Source organism: Petaurus breviceps, unplaced genomic scaffold (genome assembly GCF_028583685.1).
Source record: "Petaurus breviceps papuanus isolate PSGF00001 unplaced genomic scaffold, PetGlider_PUasm1.0 90849, whole genome shotgun sequence".
In the NCBI taxonomy this organism is placed as follows: Eukaryota; Metazoa; Chordata; class Mammalia; order Diprotodontia; family Petauridae; genus Petaurus; species Petaurus breviceps.
The window spans coordinates 13,921,471-13,927,470 of record NW_027187361.1 but is presented as its reverse complement, the minus strand read 5'-3'; the positions used below and the strand labels follow the sequence as shown (position 1 = coordinate 13,927,470).

Below are 6,000 nucleotides of genomic sequence, written 5' to 3'. Positions count from 1 at the left end.
CAGATCAAATCACAGAACACTTCTCAAAGTGAGCCCCCAAAACAAAGCTACACATCAGGGCTTATATAGCCTTCTCCTGGCTCAGAGAATGTAACAACCTTTTGGACCCACTGGCCAATCAAAAAGTATCTACTGAAAAACAAACCTCCCACCCCAGGCTCCAGGTGCACTTTAGCCTAGGGGCAGGGAAGATCTTTAAAATTTACATTCCCATTACAGTTGGTAATAGGGAGAGATAGAAAGATAAATATTATAATCCAAGGAAATTCAGAGCTCCTTGAACACAGAAGCAAAGCAATTGTGGGTGATGTCAAGGTCAAAGATATGGCTTATGTGTGACTGAGGCAGAAAGGAGGGCATTTCAGAGAACATCATCATGTATATAGAAATCTACTGGAATAAAGAAGGAAATAGGGTTGAGGATGAGTTAAGAGTAGGGAAGAAGGTTGTGAGCCTGACACTGAACTCACTGAGAAAGGATGGAGAATATACTGGGGGCAGTAACAACTGATAAGTAGGTGAATAATTAGTGAATAAAACAGGGATAGAAAACAATGTGAGGTATAAAATGGAGAATTTCGATTACATTAAATTAAATGGTTTTGTACAAGTAAAACAAATGTAGCCAAGATTAGAAGGAAAGCAGAAAATTGGGGAGAAAAGTTTTCCTTTTTAATGGGTTAAGAAACTTCACATTGAAAAAAGCAACATGATTAGGCCGTTTCCACTTGAGAACTAGGATATATGTGATTGACCTTCAAATGTTTCCATTGGGTAAAGGAATATCATCATAACTGTAATTATCTTTTTTTTTTTTGCTTTCTGAAGGGCAGTTAGGGTTAAGTGACTTGCCTAAAGTCACAGGGCTAGTAAGTGTGTCAAGTGTCTGAGGTCACGTTTGAACTCAGGTCCTTTTGACTCCAGGGCCGGTGCTCTATCCACTCTGCCACCTAGCCACCCCTAGTAGCTTCCCAGTATTTATGTCTACCTGAGGAAATGCCTGTCAGAAAGCTTATATGAAGGAATCCAGAGAAGAGAGCAATAGGATGTACAAGAATGTGACCTTATACGCTCATCTCTAATCTTTAAGCCAAGGGGACACTGTGACAAGAGAATTTCTGACCCAGGCTTCTCCCATCACTATGCTAAGAAAAATCACCACCTCTAACTTGAGCCTCCTAATGCTGTTTGCCTGCAGCAAGCGAGTCAGACACATCACTGATGGCTGCAAAATTAGCCTGGGGAGTAAACTTCAGTTCCACGTTGGCCCAGTTTATCCGCCCCTTCTGTTGTTTGCTGGCTGCCATGTAGACCCTTGTCTTCCCCTCCTCCTTCCTATCACATTCCTCTTGTAACCATCCTGCTTGTGCATCCAAGTATGAGCCTACTGAAGTGATGCTCTGGGATTACTGATTGGTGATTTCCCAGTACACCCTTGTAATGGGAATGTAAATATAAAGATCTTCCCTGCCCCTGGCCTAAAGTGCACCTGGAGCCTGGGGCGGGAGGCTTGTTTTTCAGTAGATACTTTTTGATTGGCCAGTGGGTCCAAAAGGTTATTACATTCTCTGACCCAGGAGAAGGCCATATAAGCCCTGATGTGAGGCTTTGTTTTGGAGCTCACTTTGAGAAGTGTTTTGTGATTTGATATGGATTCTGGGAAGCCGTTGTCCAGAGCCCCCTGACTTTGAAACCCAGATGTTGATTGGGTATGGATGTAATGGTTGGACAGTTTGAATCTGTCTACTCGATCTGTTTCTGTCTTGATAATTCTGTCTGTGTATTCTGAAGTTTGGGGTTCTGACCTCTTTCCCCTGAACTAGGTAAATGATACATGTTTGACTGATTAAAGTAAGCTTGTTAACCCATTTTGAGTTGCTTTCCTTTATCAAAGCAGATCTAAGAACCTGTATTGGCAGCAAACCCTGAGGACGCTTGGGGTGCTTGCTGCTACAACCCTGCACTCTGTGCACATAGTTACACATTCTCGGCTTTATTGACTCACTGACTGATCACAGTATGTAACCATTGGACTTGGATAATTTTCATCTCACTAAGGTTATTTATTGTATTAGAGATTCGTAGTATCCTAGGCCAGGAAGGAATAATAGAGATCATATAAGCCCAAAGGAGGTTAAAGCTGTTACAAGAAAGGCAGAGCTTGGGTAAGGCCTTGGTCACTCTAGACATGTAGGTCATGATGCCATTTTGTGAAAGGGCAGGATTATTTTATTCCTCTAAGGAAAAGGCAGCCATTCCTACACATCTGGACTCCTCATGCTGATAATTCACCTTAAGTATGTGATTTTTAGTGTGCTCCCAAATGATAAATTGATCCTCTTACCTTAGGGCAAGATAGTTGTCCCTGCCAGTCAATAGTACCCAGTTGTCTTTCTTGCCTCAGACGAATCCTTGTCTGTGACAAATTAGTGCCACCACAGGAAGGAGGAGGGCTCTCTAGGCTGGAATTTCTTTGGATCCAGTTTCAAGGAAAACATCCAATAATGGAGGACTGCTTTTGGACCTAGATCAACTGACCCTCCCTGGCCTTTCCTTACTTCTTTCCCAGGGTAGAATTGTACAGCCTTGAGGTTACTGCATACTCAGGGCTTTTTCAATTGGCAGGACTCTTCCCCTCTAGGATTATTCAGATAACTCCTTTCCAGAAAGGGGTTGGAAGATGAAGCCGTGGTACTATTGGGGAGCGCCTTTCTTTCTAGCTGCATGGGGGAGGTGCCAACTTGACAGTTTGTTTGCCTGCAAATCCAGAATATGTTTTTAGGAGCATTTCATTTCATGAATCATTGAAAATGTTTTAGAAGTAATTTTCCTTTAAAGGGATATTAGATATGAAATTATCTAAGTGACACTGGGCTTTTGTTTTTCCTTCTAGTGATTGTTGAATGATCATATGAACAAATTTCATTTTGATGAACATCACAAGAAACCCTGAAAATTCCAACCTTCACTGACAGCAGGAAAGTGGAATAATTTTTCTTTTGCGATCTCACCCAGAACTTAGCTTCAATTCTAGGGGATCATTTTGCCCAGGAAAAAGTAAGTTGTCGTCATGATTAACTCCGTGCCTGTGCTAAAAATAATGTTCAAAATGAAAGAGTCTAACTTGCTAAGGAGGGTTCTGCCCAAATTAAAAAAAATTAAGCATCATGTGCATTTGACTGAAAAAAAGAAAAAAAGACAACCCCTACTCCCCTCCCCACATTTCATTTTTTTCTGTATTTTATTCATTTTAATTAATCTTTGATGTATTTATTTTTACTTTTCAACATTCATTTCCAGAAGATTTTGAGTTATAAAATTTCTCCCTGTCTTTCCCCTACCCCACCCCAAGATCACGAGCCTACTGAATACCCATCCCCCAATCTGCTCTCTCTTATATCTTCCCCTATCCCCCCAGCTTTCTAGCAGGGCAAGATGGATCTCTATACCCCAGTGCTTGTATATCTTATTTCCCAACTGCATGTAAAAGAAACAATTTTTTTTTAACATTTGTTTTTAAAACTTTGAGCTCCAGATTCTTTCCCTTCCTTTCTCCTCACCCACCCCCACTGGGAAGACAAGCAATTCAACATAGGTTGTACATGTGTAGTTATGCAAAAAATTTCCATGGTAGTTATATTGTGAAAGACTAACTATATTTCTCTCCATCCTATCCTCGCCCCCTACTTATTCTGTTTTCTCCTTTGACCCTGTCCCTTTTCAAAAGTGTTTGCTTCAGGGGCAGCTAGGTGGTGAAGTGAGTAAAGCACCAGCCCTGGAGTCAGGAGGACCTGAGTTCAAATCCAGCCTCAGACACTTAACAAACACACACAAAACTAGCCATGTGACCTTGGGCAAGTCACTTAACACCAATTGCCCTCCAAAAAGCAAAAAAAAAAAGTGTTTGCTTCTAACTACCCTCTCACCCAATCTGCCCTCCCTTCTATCATCCCCCCTTTTGTCCCCTTCTCCCCTACTTTCCTGTAGGGTAAGATACTCAATTGACCCTCACCACATTTCTTGATTCACATTAGAATAGATTAATTAGAATAGATTAATATCCCTTCCCTTTACAACTGTCAATCACATGTTCCTGCACGATTTCCTCAATAAGCATTTTAATTGGAGTAGGTAAGAGGTAATAAAAGAAAAGTAGTAATTCATATGTACACCTGATTTGTATATTCCATTTTATCCCCAGATACATTCTGTGTCCCCCAAGACCGAAATGCTCATCCTGTCATTTCCATTTGTTTTCCTCACAGTGGCTGTCCAGCAGGGAGGGAGCTGGTTAACTCAAAAAACAATGTATTGTCTTTTAAACTTCCCATTGCCCCCTGAAAAGGATGCTACAATATAGTCATAACTAGTTTAGATGTAGGATAACTCGTCATAACTAGTTCAGAATGTGGAAACTTCAGTGACTCTATTGGTCACAGGTACTAAAAGGACAGCAAGATGAAGCCATAAACATCGTTCAGTGGAAATACACCAACTTTGTAGTCAGAGGAAGCTGGAAGCCCAAGAATGCTCACCTTCTCCTTGTAACTTCTCCTTGCTTCGCTCTGTCTAGGCTTGATATTCTGGCACTTAAAACAAGGTGATAATAAATGGTCACAGAAGCTAAGGCCCACAGTGTCCTGCCTGAATATCACAAATTTAACACTGACAACTGTAAGGGGAGAGGCTTGATTGCAGTGTCAATGTGTCCCTCTAAAGTCTCTCTTTACCTCTTAATCTCTTAATGATTGAAAGTCTATGCTTGGGCATTCCCTGCCATGCTGCCTGCAGTTCTTTTAATCCAAGTTTATGCCAAGGAGGCGTCACCTGTTGCCTTGTCCCTATTCAACTTGATCCAGTTTGAAAGTGAGGTCATTCCCTCTCCTTTTAATTTATACTTGTATATACAGCATAGCTCAGTATCAGATTTTTTTTTTTGCATCTGTTAATTGTTATTCGAATTCTGGATTTGCATTTTACTCACAATGAGACCTAAGACAAGTCACTTTAACTTCTCTGAGTCTCACCTTTGCCAACTGTAAACTGGCAACAATAATACCTGCCAACTTGTCTCAAAACATTTTTGCAAGCTCCAAATGAGTCACCATCACCATCTCAATCATTTATATTTTCTTTAATCCACCTCTTGCATCCAAGATAGTTTAAAGCAATCACTTTTAATTGTCCCTTTGATTTATATGTTTCACTATATTCTAAGCTTTAAGATTCCTAATACAATTTTTATCAGACCATGGTACCTTAAAAAAATTTTTACTCAGCTACTTATCCATGCTTCTTTTTTATGTATATCTAAACAATCTGTGTGTGTAATGTACATTCTGTAATCCATGAAGGTCTTTTTAGGCAGCTCTTTTTTCTTCTTCTTCCACCCATTCCCGTTTAGGTCTTAAAAATCTCATATTTAAGATAACAAAAGTAATTATTATTGTTATTATTTTTTTTGCCTTTTTTTGGAGGGCAGTTGTGGTTAAGTGACTTGCCCAAGGTCACACAGCTAGTTTTTGAGGCTGGATTTGAACTCAGGTGCTCCCGACTCCAGGGCTGGTGCTCTATTCACTGCACCACATAGCTGTGCCTGTTATTTTTATTTTTAAAGGAGGAAGGGCTCTTTTGAAGGGCTTCTTTACCATTGTAACCTTGGACGTGATTCAGACTCATAACAGTCCTTATATAACTTGCCATTAGAGGTCTGAACAGGTGGAATGTGCAAAGCAGGGAATTGGAAGGTTCTCTTTTTTCCCTCCCAACTTATCCAAATCCTGCTACTATTCATTTTGTCATAGGTTTTGCTTTTTAGAGCTAACATATTTAATAAAGTTGATTTTTGTTGGTAAAACTGGAAATAGTTATAAAATATCATGAAAAGGAATTCATTTTCATGCCTTGATGTATATGTATTTATAATCATAACTTGTTTATTTGCAGGATATACCTCACTTTGATGAAAAACTTAAATTTTCATTTAGAAGTAGGATAAAC

General features: G+C 39.9%; 1 protein-coding gene across 3 annotated transcripts in view; it reads left to right on the top strand.

Annotated features, from left to right (window-relative positions):
* LOC138149693 (beta-1,3-galactosyltransferase 5-like) overlaps window positions 1–6,000 on the top strand; it is a 53,157-nt gene that overhangs the window by 32,700 nt on the left and 14,457 nt on the right. For all 3 annotated transcript variants that reach the window (XM_069072889.1, XM_069072887.1, XM_069072888.1), the window contains exon 2: window positions 2,894–3,057. The gene's annotated coding sequence lies outside the window, so the exon portion shown is untranslated. The remainder of the gene's footprint in view (window positions 1–2,893; window positions 3,058–6,000) is intronic.